This window comes from Uloborus diversus, chromosome 9 (assembly GCF_026930045.1).
Source record: "Uloborus diversus isolate 005 chromosome 9, Udiv.v.3.1, whole genome shotgun sequence".
Taxonomy (NCBI): Eukaryota; Metazoa; Arthropoda; class Arachnida; order Araneae; family Uloboridae; genus Uloborus; species Uloborus diversus.
This window is the reverse complement of record NC_072739.1, coordinates 44,946,713-44,970,060: the sequence shown is the minus strand read 5'-3', so window position 1 is coordinate 44,970,060 and position 23,348 is coordinate 44,946,713. Positions and strand designations below refer to the sequence as shown.

Below are 23,348 nucleotides of genomic sequence, written 5' to 3'. Positions count from 1 at the left end.
ACAAATTTTTTTTTATTTTTGTAAAAATCACGGAGTTTATAAGTTTTAAACGAAATTCTGTGCTCTTTAGCAGTGTTGGGTCAAAAAGTTAAATGCTGAACCCCTGTCAGAATTTCTTTGTTACAATTATTTTAAATACTATACAAATAACCAGTGGCGTAGCTACACTTTCTGCCACCCCGGGCGGTTCCTCAATTTGCTGCCTTTTTTGATGGGAAATAGTTGACACATTAGAGTCAAAAGTATTTTAATAAGATTTTAAAAAACAAGAAAATAAACTTATTTTTTTCTCTTCTTATTTTTCTTGCAGAAGAAAAAAGAGGAATTCAGTGCACCACCGAAAAATTCCAAAAGTTAAATCAAAATTTGGAATTTTAAGCAATTTTTACTAACGCTTAATAAAAAAATGCTTGGAGCTCCCTCCAGATTTTTTTTTTTCGAAATAAAAAATAGTTTTATTCATTCTTTGGTGAGGTTCGGAGGTTGGGTCTTCTCAAGTAAATTTTCCGAAACTGAAGTGTAAAAAAAGCAATTTGGACACGTGAAGATATTGAGGAAGGTTCCGGGGCGCTGTCCGGCCAGAAAGCTTTTCAACAAAACCGAAAAAAGAAAGTAAATGTGAGCTATATCTTAGTGGTGTAAGGGTCTCCTCTAATTCCAACAAATACTGGATTTTCCTCCCAAAATATTTTCAAACTTGAAATCAATTTTAGTTTCTTTGATGACGTCAAAGAGAACAGGGAACGTTCAGGAGCTCTCTGGAAATTTTTCGATGCCGAAGTTTCAAAAACGCAATTGTAAGCTATCTTTGATATAAGTTTCCAAATGTCTCCAAAAATGTTGGGAAGTCAGATGGTTTTTCCAGGGTTGTGGAGTCGGAGTCGGGCTGGTTTTAGGGTAAAGGAGTCGCAGTTGCTCGAAAACAGGCCAACTCCGACTCAGGGCTTCTTTTTTTCATTAATATTCACTGACTCTCCTTGCATTGAAAAAAAATTGACTGCCAATTGGTTCGATTACATGTATAAAGGCCTGCTAATCTGAAAATCACTCATTGGCAACCCAGCTGGCTTGATTGTTTAGTGAACTTTCTGTAATTGCTACTTAAACCTAACTAAACGCGACTTCTACCGTTGTTTGACGGACAACGCTATTAGAGAGAGTTTGGAGGGGGGTTTCCCACTTGAAATCTTTTTTGAAACTGTTGCTCATTTTAAGCTCTTCACCACTGAAAAAAAGGATTTTGCGGTCTTCCCTCAGAAATTTCTAAACCGAAATTTGGAGCCAACTGTGATGACTTTAGGTGATTTTGTGCACATCTGGGGTCCCTACCCTTAGTTTTCCTGAAGTTTAAGTTTCAAAAACTCAACTTTAAGCTATTTTTGGAGACATTGGATGAAATAGGAATTTTAATGTTCGAAGTTGATGTCCTATACTTCTTTAGTCTATCTTTAACCAGGGTTTCCGCTACGGTCGCATTTTTCGCATAATGCGAAAACACTATCTGAATTGCGAAAATAAACCAATGCATTTTCGCTTTTTTGCTCACATAAAAAATAAATTAGTTTTTTAAATAAAGAAGAAATGTATGATCCTAGAGAGGAAGCGTGCATGGCGATAATCAACTTAATCTTTTTAAAATCTTAGCTGAGATGTTTAAACTACAATTAAGTTCAATAACTATTAGTCTTATCCAGCATTATGTCCCCCCCAAAAACTGCTTTATTAGGAGGAGGGAACTGCAACGTTCTAAACACCAATCATGTTTTCTTTTTTTATTTTATGTTTTCAGAGAACTGCTGTTGTACTTATTTCTTCAAGAATGTCACAAATGAAATATGAATTTTATTTTCAACTGGAGATGAAACACACTGAGGCATATATAAATATATGAGAATGTGTAACATTTTAGCATTTTGCTAACATTTTTCCATCAATTTTAGCTTTTATGCTAAAGAACTTTTGAACCCAGCTTAAACCCTGTTTTTAACCAATATTACAGGAAGGGTCAGGGTTTGACTGCCCTTAGGAATTTGTTAGTATTGTAGTTATAAAAACTCAAAAATTCATATTAGGCTACAAGATGAGATGTGAAGTAATGGAGTGGGCGTTATCCCTTGAAAATGTGTCGAGAATCAAGACCTAAAACTACACTTTTGGAATATTTGGTGTTATTAAGGGATAGTAAGATTCGGTTGCTCTTTCCGAAAAATGTGACATTTTTTGAGGGTTTTAACAACTCAATTTTAAGCTGTCTGGTGTGTCAAAATTCTCCGACCTCAAAACACATTTTAAAGCTAGCAAATTATATCAATCTATTTTTGTTCTAGTCAGGTGCCCTGTGACAGAATTTTATTTTAATTTCTGCAACAAATTTTCTGGACCTAATTTCTTTCTGCAAGAATGCTCCGTGAAGTGAAAAATGAACTTTTCTACAAACTTAAGGCAATTCATTTCAAAAGTGAAAAATTTATTTATTAACAAATTTCGCACAACTTCTTGTTTAAGTAAATTCATTTGTGTAAAAACAAAAAGCATTAAAGCTCAATATCAGGACTTCCAACAGATTTTCAATTTTCACTGTGCAGAACCATTTTTTGACATTACAAGAAATGCTTTTTTCAATGCACAAAATGTGAGCTTATAAATTTGAAGACATCTGACAAAAGTCGGATTTTTTTACATTCATTAGCTCACATTTTATGCACTGAAAAAGATGTTCCTTGTAATGCAGAAACGTGTGTCTGCAGTGCTCCTGCACATTTGCTTTTAACGTTGTTCCATTTGCTTTTAAAAATTATTTACGTATGGCGGACGAGAAGTATAGATTGATATAATTTGTTTTAATTCCAACTTGATTGATCCTATCTTTTATGTATGTGTTTATTTTTAATTTAAAAAATAACTTTGTAATAAAATTATTGACACAAAACAAAATTTTTTCAGTAAGGGGCCATTCATTATGTAAGGGTCCTGAGGGGGAGGGGAGCGGTCAGACCCATTCTTAGGTAATATTTTTCATGTCAATATTTTACATTAGAAATAGCACGGCCAAGTGCTTTGGCAGGGATCCTATTTCATTTGCTTCTGGAAGGTAACTGTTTCTTACTTGTTTTTCAAAGAATGAATACTAGTGTAAAATATAATAAAAGAATTGCACTGTAAATGGCTTGTCTTATTTTTTTATTAGTATCGCATTCTTTTCAAAAAGTATTTGTCAGTCAGTCTAGATTCCTTTTAGTAAATATTTTTTTGCACCAAAAAGTTTTTTAAAAAATATATAAAAAAGTGAATTAAATAACGATTCTAGTGATATAAGAATCGTTATTTTTTCTGAAAAACGAAATGGAATTTTATGTAAGATAGGGGGGGGGGAGTCAAAAATGGCCAAAATCTTCCTTACGTAATTAATGAATGGCCTCTAATGCATATTTAAATTTCAGCTGGATTTTTTTTTTTTTTTTTTTAAATCTATTTTTTGGACATGGAGGTCTATACTACTATTCCAATGAGCTCAAAATTCGTCACGTGTTTGTCGGTGGTTCTTCTTAAAACATAATTGGAACTTGGTACTCAGCCAAGTAGTGAAAGGCCGAGTACCGAGCCTACTATACTACTATTCCAATCAGGGGCGGCATTTCAGCATTTCATTTGGGGGGTCGAGTTTCTTAAATATGTATTACCACAGTGTGGTCCCAAACACACATAAGCTAACAGGAAGTGGTCATAAAATCGGTTTAATATGAATAAAAATTAGTGTTTGGAAACAATTAAAACTTTGATTCACTTTCTAATATGTTATCACTAGCTGCTTTGCCCGGTCTACCTTGAAAATAAAAATTGTGGCAAGTGACGTATATTCAACAATCAAGCGTAAATAAATAAAAAAAAACATCATGATTTCCTTTCCAAACATTGACGACAGATATTAAAATACTTTTAAGAAATTAAATCCAGAAAGATGAATTTAAAATGCGTAACCATGGAAACACAAAATAAAATAAGTTTAAGGAATTAAAATGCGAAAGAAAATGGTTCACAATTTGAATGGAATCGAGATTTCTTAAACTTGATTTTAAAAGGCTTGTAACTTTTTTTCCTTTCGAGATAAAAGCTTATTTTTTCGACCATAGGTCGAGTTAGATCTGGAGTTAAAAAGGTCGCTTTTTCCAATGCTGAAACAATGGATTCAAAAATTGTAATCGTGGAAACGCGAAAATAAAATGGTTGACAACCTGAATCAAAATGACATTTTCGAACTTGATTTAAAAACGTTAAACTTTTTTTTCCTTTGAAGATAGAAGCTATTTTTTTCGACCATAGGTCGAGATATTTCTGGAGTAAAAAATGTCGCTTTTTTCAATGGTGTCGAAAAGAAAACTGTAGGACAATTCCTTCACTTTTTATTGATTCATTTAATGAAGAAAGTAGTGCCTAAATTTCAGCTAAGCTTAAACAAATTCGAGTTAAAAACGTGAAAAACTCCCGCCTCAATAAAGTTAGAGCATTGGAACAAACTGCGTAGAACGCGGAAAATTCTTCCCTTTCCAACGATATATAATATTACTATCGAGTAATTTTTCACCCCCATATTCGGGAATTTATGTGAAAATTGGACCTAAATTGGAATAAAAAAAAGAACTATTCCTCGAATTGTTTTCGAACTGGTCTGCAAACCTTCTCAGGACTTAAAGGAACAAACTGTGAAAATTTCAGCAAAATCGGCCGGGTAGTTCAAACAGACGCTTTTTGGAGACTTCATTTTATACTATGTAGAGATACAAAACATCTCGATACTAAAGTTTTTATACCTTTTGGGAAAGTTTTAATGCATTACTTTTGGAATTCGGGAGAGCAGGGAATCGTGTTACTAATCTATCAGTGCCCATTGTCGTGCTGTTTTGCCAGTACAGCTAAATAGAAATGTTTTTTTTTTAATGCCCATTGTGCTTCGAAAATAATTCTCTAACCTCCTAAAACATAAAAAAAAAAAAAAAATTCTCTACTAGCTGAGCTGCTTGGAATAGTTAAAAATTAATTAAAGTAACAAAGTTATGTATGAAAACACTTTTTATATCTTGCTTTTCAAAATCACCCAGGCAAAATCAAAAATTGTGAGGGGCTTAGTTTTTACTCATCAAATAATTTAGTCTCATCGGCGCTCTCAGCTTCAATGAGATGTCATATGCCTCCTGCTCTGTTAATCGTTATTCCAGACTGATGAGTCCGTAACAAGGACGAAATTGTAATCTCTGGATGCAATAACGGTCTTTCGGTAGGTGGCTTGTAATTTTCCTGCCTCACGCTAAAAATTTTACTCATAATTGAATCATTTTATTTTTCGTTTACAAAATCCAATCCAGATAATATATAGAAACCAACCATACAGAAAAATAATTATCATCAAATCTTGTGTTAATTTCATTCAAAACTGAATCTATTACTTTATACAAAATATTTTTAAAAAAAACAGTTTTTGACTTCACATCATCATGTGAATTTTTGTCACTTTTTTTTATGCGTCTTTTTAAAATTGGCTCAGAGGAAGAATTTTTTTGAAATGTTTCACGATTGATTGAAATATATATCTGTGTAAAATCTGTTTTCAGTTTCAATTGTAGATTGAACTGTGCACAGATCAATTGTATATTGAACTGAGGCTTGAATAGTCCGAAAAATAAGGGTAGCGGATTGAAGATGTTTTGATAGAGTAAAGCATTTTTCAAAAACTTTCCTCAATACAAACAAATTGAATAAAAATTAAAACAAAGTCATACATGCTAAAAGGCATGAGCTTTTTCACCATTGAAAGAGTCGTTCTGCAAGAATTTTTCCAGTCATTAAATCACTGCTTTGAAGTTATAGAGAAATGTTTTTATGGTTTTTACTCTTGAAGACCATCTTGTGTCACTCCGAGATTGCATAATTATAGGAACCCATAAAAGGTATTTGTTGATATGTTTTTTTGGTATTATTTATTATTCAATAATCATATGCATTTTTAAGAGCTGCTATGAAAGCATATAATGCATTGAGCAGCTGAAACATGTTTCTTGCAGAAGAAAGCGATGAACACTCATTAAATAATTATACACTTAAAAAAAAACATAAAAGTGAATGTAAAATATCAAGGAATTTTCTTGTGAAAACCATGCATCCACACCACTTTGCACGAGCCTCTCATATTGAACATGCCATCGTTACGCTGGGCACACAAGTCTGAATATTTAGCTTATATGAGGAAATGTCTTCTTTAGTTAAATTAACCATGGTTCTCAATCACTGTTATATGTTCTGAAAAAGCCGAAAAATACTTCATGAATTTCTAAGTCATCATACAAATACGAAAAACACTTTTTCTAGTCTGGGAAAGTATCGAGTTTCATCAAATAGTTACTGAGAACCAGCGAGATTTTTTTTTATGAACATTCATTTCCGACTTGCATAAATTAAGTTCACCCATTTTCTCAAAAAATTTGGGGGTGCGACCGCCCCCTCTTGACCCCCCTATTTGCCGCCTCTGTTTCCAATGAGTTCAAAATTCGTGACGTGTTTTTCAGTGGTTCTTGTTAAAACATAATTGGAACTCGGTACTCGGCCGAGTAGTGAAAGGCTGAGTGCTCGGCTACTCGGCCAAAGTACTACTCGGTACGTCTCTACTCTAGTGGAATCTCCTGTTTTTTTCCCTTCAAAAATTGGCAAGTATGATAATACCATTGATTTTTATGAAATTTTTTTAAAAGCATATCAGGCTACAAATACTGCGGAATCACCTTACTGTAGTGTATTTTGTCTTCAAACATTGAACTCAATTGTTTGCAGGTATTTGAAGCTTAAAATATAGTTGTCGCCTTGAGAAACTTATTTTTATTTGTATCAGAAATTAGCAAGTTATGTGTTTATGTGTAATATAGTAGTGTTTCATATGCATTAAAAATAAATTTTTAAATTTTTTTTATTTTTACTTTTAATGTGTTCATACTAAGTGAGCCAATTATAGTGTAAATGAATGTCTTTGTATTTAGTTAAGTTGAAACTTGCGTTTTATGTCCTTCCAAAAGCTATCTTTATAAAGTATTTAAATTCAATGCCTTTTTTTTTTTTTTTTTTTGCAAAACAGGTAATATATGCTTTTTTTTTTTTTTTTTTAATGATTTAGCTTCTATACCATTCTTAACTTTTTCTTCTTATTAACAGAGGTCCCTGACATGGACGAAAAAAAGGAGATTGAAAAGGGAAAAGCAATTAAATCCCAACAAGGTTTGTATATATTAAACATGCAAGAATTTAATTAATAAGTAGCTCCCTTAATTTCTTTTGGAAAACCTTTCAACCTGGAAAAGTCGGGGAATTTTTTTTAACCACAAGTGTATGAACCCTGCTAATTGTCGAGCACAGGAGTCGGAGTCAGGTACCCCTAAATTGTCGGGAGCTTGTCGTCAAGCTATTTCCAACAAAATTTGTTTGAAGTAAATCTGCCTTTAAGTGCAGAATCTACATAGACTTTCAGTTTCCTCGTAGGCGCTAATGTTAAGGGATTTGAAAAGTTCAAAATTGAACAGAAAATTGTTCAAATCAAAAAGATATTTTATATACAAGGTTTTCATCAAAAGCTTTTTTCTACAAAGTCTGTTTGAAGCAAATTTGCCTCACAGTTCGGAATTGCCTTGAATTTCCCTGTAGGTGAAAGTGTTAAGTTTTTTTAAACTGTTCAAAATTAAACAAAAAATAGTTCAAATCAAAAAGTGAAGCGTAGGAATGAGGTGTCCTTGCCGAGATCTTTCAAACAAAAAAAAATTGTTCGAATCCGACTATTCACTCAAAAGTTATGGGGGGGGGGGGCAGACTGACAGACTCCCCCATCTCAATACCCTACTTTCCAATTTTTAATTTTTCGATATTTATTTTTTTTTTTTTTTATTTTTGAATTTTTTTTTGTTTTTTGTCATATTTTCAAGATACAATAAGCCTTCTTTCATGCTTTTTTCTTCTTTCTCTGACTTTTACTGGGAAAGTAGGCTAAAAAGGAGAATACATATTTTTAGTTAACAGTTAAGTCATTTTAAACACTGCATTTTATTTAATATGCAATGATTTTCAGGTAGGGTGAAGAAAGGAAGCCATTGTCATTGGTAGCATAAATCAGGGAAATTTGGTGCACTTAATCAGGGAAAAGTCAGGGAACTTTTTTTCGCAGTTCCTGTCACACCCTGTTAAAGGTTATTCTGGATAAAAGGGAATGCATATCTGTTGATCAATATGCTACACTAAATCACAATTTGTTCTTCTCATTTACTACCAAAAAAAGAAAATATTATTTTCCAAGAAATAATTTTTCATTTTCCCTCGAATTTTTCCGTGTTTATGAAAGAGAAATGTTTTTTTTTCTAATTTTCTTGAAGTTAAAAAAATCTGAAATTTGATATTTCTATGCATTTGATGCACCCCCCCCCCCCCCAAAAAAAAAAAAAAAGTAATTGCATGTCCATTTGCATATATAGTCTGGGTTCTAGTTATAAATCTTCTATTGATTAATATTTTGTTCATGTTTTTAATTTTGACACATTAGAGTACCCATAAATTTTCATTAGTTTTTTGAGTATTATAATGTTATACCCTGATATATTTTTTATTGTGTGCTAAATATTTTGTTAATCCTAACTTATACCTAGAAACCATACATATCACCACATGAGTTTCTCTTATATGTATTTAATGATTTTTCTGAAAGTGATGTCAATGATTCTGCAGTGTTACCTTTAAAAATTTAAATATCTGACCTAAAATTCATATAATTTAAAAACCTGCCAAAAGATTGTTTACAAGCTATGCAAATCTATGCTAATTTTGTGTACTAGAGGGTTTTACATTTGGCCTAAATTTTCACCTCGAGGTTAAAGACTATGAAAACAGACATAAGAGCTATCTTACATCGCACTTGGCCTGGAAAGTGTTAAATCAACTTTTGTAATGTCAATGTATTTTTTGTGATGTCAAATGTGTTTTTCTTATTTATTTATTTTTTTAATTAGCTGTTTGGAATAAGCTTTGTGAATCTCGCATAAAATTGCAGAAGTTGCTGATTCTTTCGAATAAACTACCTCAGTTTGACTCATGGAGAAATTTACAGAGTAAAGGAGGAATTCAATTTATGGAAAATCAAAGCAAAGGTTAGTGATATTAAATTGGTTTCCAAAGATAATTTGTACTGTATACTTTTTCTTATTATAACACTTTCAGTACTGATAAAGGACTGTCCATTGGTGATGTCATTTTTTTTCAACATATTTGATCCATCCTTCATCATAAGGTGTCAAATTTTACATTAACCCCTCCTCTCCCCTTGTCACATGTCAGGCTGTATTACATAAAAAAATATATTGTAATAAAAAAGTTATTTCAACCAGAATTCGTGATTTCACACGTCTTGTTACCTCCTCACCTTTCTGTTTTTTAACGGAGGGGTTTCTTTCTATTTGAAAAAAAAAATGAAAAATTCTGAAGTTTTTTGCACAAAATAATGCATTAAGAAATTAATAATTTTTACACCCCAAATGAAAACACTAACTGTAAACTGTAAGATAATTTAATTTCCCTGTGTGCCATTTTTCTCACTAAAACTAAAAATGTATATAGTGGCCATAATTCTATCAATAACATTAATTATTTTAACTTAAAATTTTAATATATGTTTTCATTTAATGTGTGTACACACATTTGTACAATATACACATATGTATGTAGATATCAGAGCTTTATGTGAAAATCAGATATGGTTTCTCAAAACTAAAGATTAAAAAAATCAAACAGGAAAAGATATTAAAGACATGCTATTCATTATTTTGAATAAGCTATCTAGGGGTGAAATTATTTATCATAGAGCAAAATTTTAAGCATTAGATTAAAAACAACAATCTAACTGCATTATTAAATAAAATTTTACCATACTCTCTTCAAAACAGAGATTTGTAGTTCATTTTCAAAATCTCTCCCTTTTTGCTTCCTTCTATATCTAATATATAGAAGAAAGTATTGGATTCATGCAAATTTTCGAATTTTGAATTGACGGATTCGAAGGTGTGCTGAGTCCATTTCGACTTGTATGTGTGTCCATGTGTGTGTTACGTCTGTGTGTGACCAGTTTTTTATGGCCGCTCTGCAGCAAAAACTACCGCATGAAATCGAATGAAATTTGGTACACATATGTGCCCCTATGTGAACTTGTGCCCATTGGTTTTTGGCGCGAATTCCTCCAAGGGGGATGGAGCAATGGGACATTTTTTGAGTTAGGTGTGCTTGCTATTCCTCAGGAAGTAACAGGCCGAATCAATTGTGACTGCTGTATCTCAAGAAATAATGAACGGAATGAAACAAAAAAATTTTTGACAAGTAGTGCTTAGTGGGTATAAGAGCTGATTTTATTTTGGTGTCAACAGCTGAAAAGAGGGTGGTGCAATCGAACGTTCTCTTTTTCCATTGTGAGTGCCCTATCTCAAGAAGTAATGCTACGTTCTGGATGAAATTTGGAATAAATGTAAATCCATATGTAAACAGGCTTTGGTTCAATTTTGACGCCAATCGCTCAAGGAAGTGTTGATTTGATTTTTTTTTTTTTTTTTTTGCGAATAAAAATAGCTTTATTAATGCAACAATAAGAAAGATAAATCGTAATAGATTGTCGTCTGCGTATTTCTCGTGATTTTAATTTCGGAAATATTATCTCAATGATTTAAAATTTTTAAATGTTGCTATCTTATGTTTGTTAACAAATAAAATATTTGTAATTAATTCAAGCAAGGCTTTTAAAATAACTTTCAACTTTCGCTCCTTGCTTTGCTTTTGCAATTATTCAGACATTGGGATGGTCGTCAAGTTTTTGCATGTGTAATTTTGTTTTTCTTTTGGGAATATTGCTTCCTTGTCAATCATGGGGAAAGATCAGAAGAAAAAAAGAAAAATATAGAAGAAATTTTCGTAATGGCCACAACATACTAGTTCTTATTTGTAAATGCTATTAGGATGACATTTTCAAGTTGTTAGATGCAATTTAGTTATAATTCAGCAATAAACTTAAGAAATACTTTATTAATTTTTTATTATTCTTTTCTACTTTTCCAAAAATAGGGTACAATAGTGTGAAGAAATTATTGAATAATTTGCTGACTTTGCAAGCTGAGCTTTCTCAAAGAAATCCAGAAATGTATAACTTGGAAAGTGAAGTTTCCAGTCTGCCTAGCCATCAATGGTAATAGCTTTTAAAATAATTCTTATAATATGCAGAAGAAAAGGTATTGGTTTTGTGATAATTTTTGAAATTTGATGGATTTGCACGTTTTGAGGTGTGCAGAGTCAATCTGGATCATTTTTGGAAAATGTCTGTGTATGTGTGTGACCATTCTTTTTTTTTTTTTTTTTTGTGGCTTATCTAAAGCAAAAACTAACGCATAAATTCAAACAAAATTTGTTATATATATATATGTGCTTGCCCCCATGTAAACTGATGCCATTAGTTTTTGGTGCCAATTCCTCTAAGGGGCGTGGAGCAATCAAACATTTCTTCTGTTATGCTTGCCTGCTATATCTCAGGAAGTAACTGGCGAAATCGAACATTTTGGTCCATATGTTGACTCCAAAGGGAACAATTGCTTTTTCAGTTTTGGGTGTCAATAGCTTAACCATTTGGGACCAATGACGCACAAAAACATCAGTGCTAGATGCTCTTAAGACCTGAGCGATGCTTACTTGCGTCACAACGATTCCTACTCAGCAGACCAACTGACGCTAATTTGAGTTCTTTTGGAACAAAATATTGACTATCACAACAGATAGCGATACTTATCCATGCTCCTTTCAAAAGATTACTCTCGCATATTAGCACTTCTTTCTCGGATGTCAGAATGGGTAACATGTAGTTTATTTTGAAGTGGTTATTTACAGTTTTAATTCTGTTTTAGGATGGGGTTGATTTAATAGGAGATATTCTGACATGGAATTTACTTTTAGATCCATTTGTGTAGCTATGATTAAAAGAGCTGTGTTATCTTTCGGAGGAGGAAATATTCAAAGTCGTGACTGGTCCATCTATGGATCTTTCCGACAATAACAGTGAACAGCTATAAATTATTGCAGTTGCTTTCTATAATGGTGCACTGAAAAAGGTGGCAAAAAACTTAGAAAGAGATGTGTAGTTTGTTCAAAACACAATAAAAGACATGACACTGTCTATGGATGCAATGTCTATGGATGTTGTGCATAATTTTTTTGAAATATTTTTAAAACATGTATCCTTAAACAAGAAAGTAATCCTAAAAAAATAAAATGAACTCCTGCAAAACTACTTAAAAACTCCTTACTTTTAACTTTCAAAGTTGAGTATGAACCCTGTTTCATCAAAATTCCATAATGATTCAGCTGACAAAATGAAACTGCTAAAAAATAAATTAGCAATAAATTTGTTAGAAAAAATTGTACAGATTTAATTGCAACATTTAGCAAAAGGTAAAAACAAACATAATTCAGAAAAAACCTGAAAAAATGTTGGAAAGACAGCAAAACAAACTGCTAAATATTTGTAAAATAAAACGTGAAATGGACAAAGAAAAATAATTAACAAGGACAGAACAAAAACACCTGTATGACTAAAACCATAGTAGTAGTTCAAAGAACAAGTGGGGGGAGGGGGGACTAGTTATAGGGGGGAAGGGAAGCCAAATTGCCGAAAAATACAGAATTGCTTTAAGGTCATTAACCAGATTATACCCATTCTTCGGAATGTAAAAAGACTCCTAAAAATCAAGATCTGAAGAATTTGGGCATTTCTGGATAATACCATAAGAATTAAAATCAAAGGAGTGATTTGATTCCCAGCAATGTTGAGCACTACTAGACCTGTTCAACTGTTGTTTTTTCACGCAATTTTTATGCTCATTTAAGTGAAATTTCAAAGAACAACAACGGGTCTGTACAACATATGCAAATACAAATGTGATGACCAGCAACAGACTCTGGGCCCAGCTAGGCTGGTCCTAGTCAGTTTATAAGTCCCCAATGAAGATCAATATCCCTCTTAAAGCTATCCCCCTTGCTTTTTACTGCCTCTTAAACTGTTCCAAGTGCCCACGACCGTAGTAAAGTCGCAACTTAATAGCTAAACAGTGGTACCACTATTTCCTTGAATTATAATTCTCGTAGTTTTTAGAAGAAAAATTCTTTAAATTTTTTGCAGTTTCCTATCTTTATCAGCTTAAAGTACTAATTTTTCTTTATTTTCAGATTCGCCTGAGATTTAAATAGCTTAAAACAATGACCCCTCGTCCTGCTTTCTGTGCACAAACTTAGCCCGTTAACATCTTTCATTTGATAAATTTAAACAACTGAATTATGTCCCTTCCGACTCTCCTTTGCTCCAGGCTATACATATTAAGCCTATTAAGTAGGGTTTCCAATGCTGCGCCAAATTCAGTCCCGCAGGATTTCGGGATTGTAAAGTGCCAATCCCGCGAGATCCCAGGATCCCATGGGATTAACTTTATTCTTCAAAAAATTAAATTTTAATGACAGAGAAAAAGTTGTGCTTTTTAGGAGGGACTGCTTTTATTACTTGAATACTTTTATTAGTCTTCTTGAATTCCGTACAACAATTGTAAAGCACTACCAAGGCTTCACTCGATGCGCGTCTTATCAGGCTCAGTCATTTCAATAAAAGTTGTAGTATGAAATCAATCAATCAAACAAAAAACCCGGTCAGACTCCAGCGACATCTGTTGGATTTTGTGGCAACTTTTAACTATATAAACATGAGATAAGTTTATTTTTTAAAGAGAATAGGTATCCAGAATTGAGTTCAAAAGTATGTGAGTTAATTTAAAAGCGGATTTTTTCTTCCTGGGAGAAAAGTATATGAAAAAATATTTTAGGTAAAAAGTGAAAAAATATGAAACTTTGTTTTCAAGAAAAATTAAGTTTTGAAACAAAATCACATGAATATAAGCTGAGGAAGATGTTTATCTAGTTAAATCAATGTAAATTCCGTGTATGCAAAAAGATTGATAAATTCTTCCAACTTTTCGCAATGAAGCATTTTCAAAATTATTTGAGTAATGTAACTGCAAACCTTCAATAAATATAAATAGGAGTTAGCATTTATTGCAATTTATACATTTAATAACAATTTCAAACGAGCTTAAAAAGAAGTTTTCTGTTTGAAAACATATGTGAATAACATGTTTCGGAAATACTGTTTTTTGGGGGGGGGGGGCGAGAAGAAATTTGGTTCTGAATGAAATTATGCGTAACATTAATAATATTATAAAACTTATGGATGAAACTGTACTGTCTATTAAACATATGAACTATGCTCAACAATTTGTATCAAGAAAAAATATTTTTTTACTTTCATTATGCAAAACTTAATTACATATGCTTCATCAAGCACAACTGATAAATATATTTTATCAGTTAAAACAGAAAACAAATGAAAGTAGTGATTGTTTCTCATAATTATTACTGACCCAGGCAACGCCGGATATTTTTGTTGGTTGATAAATATATTTATGGAAATATTCAAAAAGCTTTTACAGGGTGGCGACAGATCAGGGAGATCAGAGAAAAGTTAGGGAACTTTATTAATCAGGGAAATATCAGGGAATTTCGAAAAAATAGCAAAAAATCAGGGAAAATTGATTTTATGAAGGAAATTTTTTTTTTGCTTTACAAAATTAAGTATCTTAATTCCCTACGCATTTTCCACCAACTATCTGTTCAAAAAAAAAAGAAAAGTAAAATTAAAGAAGTGCGATTATACACTGCCACATATTTGTGCATCTTTTTCCCTCAAAGTCAAAGTATTGAATCTTACTTATTAACCACACGATGAACTTCCTAAGATTGTGTCTGTTAGGTTTTTTATTTTACCTAGCTTGAAATTTCTTTTCATGCTTTCAATGCTACGTAAAATAAACAACTATACAGGCAAAGAGGAAGCCTTCATTAATGTCTTAGTTCCTTTGCCTTTATTCCATTGTCTCCAGGTAATTAGCTCACTGTAATCACGATTTCAAGAAGAAGTCTTTGGTTTTTAAATTAATACTGATAAAAGCTTAAAAAAGTTATTACTTCGCACTTTTAATTTAATTGCTAAAATTGAACTTTCAATCAAAAAAACTTTGTTTTTCGCCATTATACTATTTGTTGTCATTGCAGATTATAAGGATTTTCTTTTCTTCAAATTTAAATGAGTCTTTTATTTTGTAACCAAGTTGCATTCTTCTTTTATGTATTTTGAAATTAACTAATTGCTTTTTTTTTTCGTTTCAAGTTGTTTGTTACAAAAGCAATATAAGACTTTTTTCGTTACATACTGAAATCATTTTAACTTGTGTACTTAAGTAAATATCTTTATTTTTTTATTGTAAAAATGCTGTATTCATTCATTAAAACCTATGTTCTTGATTAGAGAAATGCTTCCTATGAATGGATGTCAAATGGTTTCATCTCTTTTGCATAAATATGTCAATTAGTTATATAACAGGGTTCGTACGCCCTTGAAAAACCTTGAAAAGTGCTTGAAAAAAAAAGTTCATTTTCAAGTGCTTGAAAACCTTGAAAAAGTTTCTTGGTGCTTAAATTCTTTCAAAAATCATCGGATTGTGCTTAAAACCTTTAATAAAGTATTTTACTAATGCTATTTTCTGAACATGCGTTCGATTTGCAACATCGCGAAAAATCGCTTCCCTGTTTGGGAATTCAATCCTTTTCCATCTTGTAAATATTTTGAAGTTTTTTACAATCGGAAGCTATTTTGACGTATAGTACCTCAGATTAGTTTATTTTTTGTTTAATTTCCATGTCTAAAAAAGGAATTATTTTATAAACCATAACAACATTGAACTTTCCCGAATTTCGCGAAAAATTTCTCTTTTTTGAAATTTTAATCTTTTTACATCCTGCAAATATTTAAATATTTTGGCTAATCGATTGTTATTTTCGCATATACTACCTCAGATTAGCATATTTTAAGTTTAATTTTAGTAAAATATTAATAAATTTATTTTATGGAAAACATGCCAACGTTGAACTTACTCAGACTTCACGGAAAATTGCTTCTCGTGTTTGAAATTTGATTTTTTTTGCATCTTCCAAATATTTAAATATTTTGGCTAATCAGATGTTATTTTCATACATGCTACCTTAGATTATGTTTAATTTTATGATGTATTTTATGTTTAATTTTAGTAAAAAATTAATGAATTTATTTTATGGGAAACATGCCAGCATTGAACTTAATTTGTGACAATTTGCTTCTCTTGTTTGAGGTTTCAACCCTTTTGCAACTTGTAAATATTTTTATATTTTCTAGCAATTTTAAATTATTTTGACACATGCTACATAAGATTAGCTTGTTTATATTATTTTTAATAACTAAAAAGTTAATTATTTTTGTTTTGTTTAATTACATATATACTTGCTTAATTTTGCAATTTTGATTTTAATTTTATCATTAGCTAATTCTTGGTTGTAACAGATTTTTTGAAAAAAAATTTAATTTAAGCGATTGAGAACTTAACATTTTGACTTAAAGTTTGTATTTTAATGATAAAGTTGAGTTATACAATTTTGTAAAGTTGAATTTATAAGTACATCATTTTTTTATGTCTGCTAAAATAATTAAGGTATATAACACGGGTGATTGTGTTTTGGTTATTCACTGGAAATCCAGTAGAGTTTGTTATGCTTTCAGCTCCCTACTTCCAATTTTCCCCCTTTACCTCAAATATTCAAAATTACTACTTTTGTTGGATTGTGGGGCATTTGGAACAGCTTACCAGAAGAGGCTGTAATCAGCAAAGGGGTAAATAGCTTAAGGAAGGTCATTGATATTCATCGGGGTCAAATAAATTGACTAGGACCAACCTAGTTAGGCCCTTTGCTTGTTGCTGGATATCAACAGGCACTTATCTGTGCAATATTTTAACTTCATAAATTATTTTAACATAAGAAATGAATTTTATATGTATCAAAAGTAATTGCTGTACACATGTATATTTAAGTAATAGGGGTCTTAGTTTTAAAAATTATCCCCCCCCCCCCCCCCCCCCCCCGATTAGCTCGGTGAAACTTACAGGTGATTTTGTATGAAATCGATTGATTGATTTATACTTTGATACCCATAAATAATTATCAAAAGTCTAATACTATTAAACTTAGTGCAACCGGAAATTATCTTCTGGGTTGTGTTTTTGATCCTAACCGCCCTTATATGTGTATGAACCACTATCAATCAAAACCTCCTCTAGCAATTCCATTGAATTTAGGCATTGTAGTTTCTTCTGATAAAAATTAAAATCACTCAGAAAAGGTTCTTTTTTTATTTATTTATATTTTTTTTATAATTATTAACTTTCATATTCTATAAAATATGCTTCTTTGAATGTGAATATTTCAAAATTAAACCTCGTAGGACCTGCTCCTCTTTATGACCAAGTTTTTCAGACATTTGCAGAAAAACTTTCAACACAGTGGATCTTTTTTTTAATCAGAGTCTGTTGTTGTAGAAAAGGCAATTTTGTTTTTCTTTACTTTTGTATATTATTACCTATTATTTATATGTTTGCATTGAATGAAATCTTCATACAATATTTTTAGTACAAATTTATGACATTGCCTTGAAAAAAAATTTTTTTGCCTTGAAAAGTACTTGAAAAGTGCTTGAATTTTTTTCTCCCTTAAGGGTATGAACCCTGTATAAGAATAACTACATTACTTCCATTCTTTCACTATTACTTGTTATTCTTGCAACAATTATTATACTGTTTGAAAATTTAGTTCAAAATAATTTCAATTACTTTTTAGTTTTGTCATAAATACACATATGTTTTTAAGAGTGATTTTAGTAGTTTCTTAAAATTCTTATGTTAAGTGGTTTCTGGAAGTAAAGTACTTTTAAAAAAAATTTCTATAATCTTTCCATGTAGAAAAATTTAATATACCTACTCTTTTGTAGGGTTTTTTTTCCCAAAAAATTGTCTTAATATGTGTTTTTTAAACCATTTTATTAAAAAAAGTAGCATCTTTTTAAAATATATCTAGTTCAACAACTTTACACAACTTAAAACGTTTAAAATACTGCATTTTATACAAACATACAATGGATTTCAAGTACAGCTAAGAAAGGAAACTATTATCATTGGTAACATAAATCAGAAAAATTTGGTGAACTTAATCAGGGAAAAGTCAGGGAACTTTTTTTCACAGTTCCTGTCGCCACCCTGTTTTAGTATTTTTTTTTCTTACTTTAAAGTTTAATTCAAAATTAGTTATTTTTTAAGACATATTCTGAAAATGGTGAATGGCTCAATTTGATTTTTTTTTTCACAATAGGAACTAATAGAATGCTCAAAGATACAATTATGTTAAAAAAAATTATGTAGAAAACATATCAAAAAAAATTCATGAAACTGATCGTTAATATCATTCATTATACATTACAATTAATATCATTAAGGAGTACGTTGTATGTTAAAGAACAAGAAATTTAAATCATTTAAAAGTACATTGAAACAATAATGAATTCACCAGGAAAAACATGCTAATAAAAATTTCAAAAAAAGAAAATCTGGCATTTGCTTGTTGAAAAAATAAATAAATAAAAACCTGTTATAAAATGGTAAACGGTATTCAAATGTTTACGCATTGTGAGGAAATTTAAAGGGGAGACATTTCGCCACAAAAATAAATTGAACCACCAAAAAAGCATTAAAAGTTCCACAAACTTTTAAATTATTTTCTAAAGATCAAATTGAAAAAAATCCATTAAGTAGCATAAAAAGTGACAGTAAAATGAAAAAAAAAATTATTGGAAAATTAAATTAAGCTATTTAGTAATCCGCCAAATCAAAACTAAACAGTATTAAGAAGCTACCACGTTACTGCAATCGAGCCAAAGATAAATTAAAATGTAAAATAATTCGCCACATAAATGTATCAATTAATTAAAAAACAATAAAAGTTCCATCAAAGTATCAGAAGAACAAACATTGGCGGCAGCTTTAAATTTTAGTGATGGTTTTTAAAATGCTTATGCATTTTCTTAATTGATGAACATATGAAAATTGAAATTTCAAATGATAATACCAATTCATTCTCAGAAAAATATACTCTATTTTTATTGTGTTCTGAAACGGTACATCGATTGCCGACGGTGAATCATATGAGACACAGTTTTACTTGCTCTTCTTGCAGATATACGAGAAAGAAGATTCAAACTTCAGATGATGCTTTTGAAATCATTTTATGAGCGGCAAAGGCTGGAAAACACTTGAATGTAAAAAAATTTGCGGGATTGGGAATCCTGTGATATTGCCGTCAAAACCCCGCGGGATTTATCCCGCTAAAAATTCTTCGGGATTTCGGGATTGGAAACCCTACTATTAAGTCTGTTATCATAGTCTTAGTCTGAAAGTCCCCTTACTAGTCTAGTAACTTACTAGTCTTCTTTGAACCCTTTCCATACAGAAATATCTTTCCTGAGATAAGGAGATCAAAACTGAACAGCATATTCTAAATGAGGTCTTACTAAACTCCTATATAAAGACAGAAGAACCTTCTTAGATTTGTTTGCAATAAATCTATTGATAAACCCAAGCATTCTGTTGGCTTTGTTGCTTGCAATGTTGCACTGTTGACTACACTTGACATCCTGATTTATGAAGATGCCCAGATCAATAACTTTTTCTGCCTGACTAATGATCAAACCCTGTAAATAACTCGTATGCTTATTTCCATGACCTAAGTGTAGCACTTGACATTTCCCTACATTAACTGCCATACCCCACTTATCTGCCCACTTAGTAACATGATCTAAATCCCCTTGAAGCTGTTTTACTTGTTCCTTATTCTCTACAATCTTCATAACTTTTATATCATCAGCAAATCAATTTATGTTTGTTTGTTATATTTTTTTTTTAATTTGTAGACACTAAGTGCTCAGAAAAATATCACTTTTTGTAGTCCCCAAAATTGGCATACAAAATCATGTTTCTAAGCATCTTTTGTGCCTTCGCCCCACAGACTAACTAGAGTTCGCAGAGTTAAGTTTTATGCTTAAGTTAAGCCTTGAAAGAACTAAAACTATTTGCAACCATGGCAACAAAAATAACTCATTCTCATAGTCACGCAATTTCGAAATTATGAGCAACTTATTATCCTTACTTTGGTCAAGTGATTGCGCAAGGAGAAAAAAAAACTGCTAAAAAGAATACTAATACTACTGGTTTAATAGTAGGGTTTTTCCCTGTGTGCAAATTATTCAGAATTAAGTTGTATTTTATTTATTACTAGTGGCACCCGCACGGCTTCGTCCGTAATAGAAAAATTAAAGGTCTTTTGATTCGCTTGTATATTTACAAATAATGTATGGTGAATTTTCTCGCCAATTGGCTTGTACCGACGTTACAGTTCCACGTTATGATAATTTCGTCCCTCGCCCATTGGCTTGTGCCCATGTTAGGGTTCCACGTTATGATAATTTCGTAATTTATGATAGTTTTTTTTCTTAAAATTGGAATAAAAAAAGAACCACATAGAATTTTCGAAAAATCGCCTCGAGGTGCACACCCCCATGCTACATACTTTGTGCCAAATTTCATGAAAATCGGCCGAACGGTTTAGGCGCTATGCGCGTCACAGACATCCTACAGACATCCAGACATCCTCCGGACAGAGAGACTTTCTGCTTTATTATTAGTAAAGATATTTAAATTAAAATCTATTGATATTATTAAGCATAGTGTTATATTATTACTATTATACGTAGGTTGTTTATTTTTTTCAAGCTCCGTTTTCACAGTAGGAAAGCCAGGTGGGTGTCAGGTGGCTGGTTTGCATACTAGGATACTGCACATAGCCGTGCGGGTGCCACTAGTAAGGAATCAAGTTGCATCATTTACAATTTTAATTTATGTACAGTGAAACTCCGATAAGTTGAAGTTGCAGGGAGAGCAAAAAACAATTTAGAATTATTGAAAATTTGGCTTATTGAACAAGAAAACAAAACTATGGAATAAAATAAAACACCATGACTGAACCTCATTAAACTTATAATCAGTTTCAGTCATTATAAAAAGTAATAAAATGTAATAAAGATAACATATATTTTACATAAATACTGTATAATATAATTCTATAAGTTCAAGAGTTTGTATAAGAAAGAAAATAAATTTTTATTTTTGCATAGGATATTAGAATGTTACTTACCAGAAAGAAAACAGGGTATTAAAAAACTCTTTTATCAAACATTGCTTTGAGCAAAAGTTCATTCTTTCATTAAATAGTCCTCGAATGATTTTGAAGCATCAAAGAGGAAGTCGGACCGATTTGGACAGGCTTCTGTAAAAGTCTCAATGTCCTGGAATTTTTTAATTTTAACTCTGACCCCTGCTTTTCCCAGTGCTGCCAAGTTACAGTAGAACAAAGTATAGTTATAAATCAAAGCTACTTTTACACCATTACCGAATTCATATGCCTCGGTGAAAACATGCTTCTTCCTTGCCTGTAGGTTTGTTTATTTTACATAGCCTGATTTGCGTATTGTTGCTTATTTTACGTGGCCTGAATCAACAGGTAAAGAAAAAATTCAAGTAACATTAAATAGAAAACCCTACAGGCAGAGAAGTAGAATCTAAAAGGCTTTTGGGGTCAAATTGTCACCCTTCTAACATGTCCCTATTTCAAAATATCGCCATGTAAAATTGTGGTCACTGTAAAAGGTCCTCATTCTACAATGGCACTGACGATTAAGGATTTGTCCTTACTCTAGAGGAGGATTTTAGGAAATGTGAAGACTTTTTCAAGGACCGTTTTTATTCTTCTATTGGATATTTTTTTAAATTCTTGAAATAGGACGTTTTGTGTACTGTTTATCTTAGCTTAATAACAGGCCTCAGAACTAGTCTCTTTTTGCAGTAAGTTACTGCACTAAGCCAAGGCTCAGGCAGAAATACATAAAATACACCGCCAGCTCAGTCATTCCATCCGAAGACTGCAGTTTCATCCTTTTTAGCAATCATCAACCCGGAATAGGGGGTAGCTTACTGAAAAATACCTAGCCTTGCCTTCAGTCTTTGAGTTGAACCGCACCACTGCTGCAGTCGCTCTTCTGGTGTGCTAATTCTACATTAGCTACCAGTTTGTTTGGTTCTCTTGGCTCCTTTAAAAGGTTTTCCACCTCCAGCTTAGTTACTTCCTATTCCGGGCTGATGAGTGCTAAAAAGCACGAAACTGCAGTCCTCGGATGGAATGACTGAGCTGGGGGTGTATTTTATGTAGTCTCTTTTCTCGCTATTTCTCTTTTTTTTTTTGAGTGTCACTGAAGTATCTATTTTCATTTTTAAGTCTCTACAATCTCTTCTTTTTTTTCCCCCGTGAGTGTTATGAAAATCCTACTTTTGAAGGCTGTTAAAACGAGATTTCAGTATGCTGAATTTTGTTTAACAAACATACGCAGATTGACCAATCAGATCGCTTCTAATGACAAAAAAATGGCTTAAAAGAAAGCAGCTTTGTCAATGAGAAGTGTATTGCAACATACCAAACCCCTATGTGCTATTTTTTCAAAGAGCCATTGTGCGAAAGGGGGGGGGAGAGATAGTCCCTAAGCCTTCCGTGTTGCCAACTCTACGGTAAAGTGATAGCTATATATAAGTTCAGAAGCTATCATTTGCAGGATAGCTTTTTTTTAATTGTGCTAATTTAGCTTAATTTTATTCATTCTTTTTTTTTTTTAAATTCATTCTTTTTCTTTTCTTTTTGCTTTTGTGAACTGAAAGGAATAAACATTTGCTTTTCAATTACTTCTGAATTATAATAGAATATGTATTGAAAAACTGTTTTTTAAAAAAAGGAAGAATAAAAAAAAAATAAAGTGCGGACATGGAGCCACGTCCTTCGCGGAAAATTAGTTGCTGTGACTAAGATTTCAATCTTTTTGCATCCTTTAAGTATTTCAATTATTTTTCAGTTTGGAAGCTATTATATGCTAATGTAGGATAGCTTTTTAAATTGTAATAATTTATTTTTTGTTTTTTTTTCTTTTCTTTTTGTGATTTTAATTTCAGTGAAACATCAGATCGGAAAGGCATAAGCATTTGATTTTTTATTTGTCAGGATCTAAAATAGAACATTCATTGAAAAGCTGTTAAAAATTAATAAAATAATGGAAGAATAAAAGTGTGCCAACATGTAAGTACGAGTTTCGCGGAAAATAGGTTGCTGTGTTTAAATAATGATTTTTTGTGACTATTGTGTCCATATTCTAATGTGAATTTTCAAAGACCATTGTATTTATTCTAATTGAT

At 31.7% G+C, this 23,348-nt stretch overlaps 1 long non-coding RNA gene across 2 annotated transcripts in view; it reads left to right on the top strand.

Annotated features, from left to right (window-relative positions):
• The window catches only part of LOC129229784 (uncharacterized), a 43,960-nt gene that overhangs the window by 3,406 nt on the left and 17,206 nt on the right, over positions 1–23,348 (top strand). For both annotated transcript variants that reach the window (XR_008581115.1, XR_008581116.1), the window contains exons 2-4: positions 7,195–7,257; positions 9,030–9,167; positions 11,122–11,242. This is a non-coding gene — a long non-coding RNA (uncharacterized LOC129229784). The remainder of the gene's footprint in view (positions 1–7,194; positions 7,258–9,029; positions 9,168–11,121; positions 11,243–23,348) is intronic.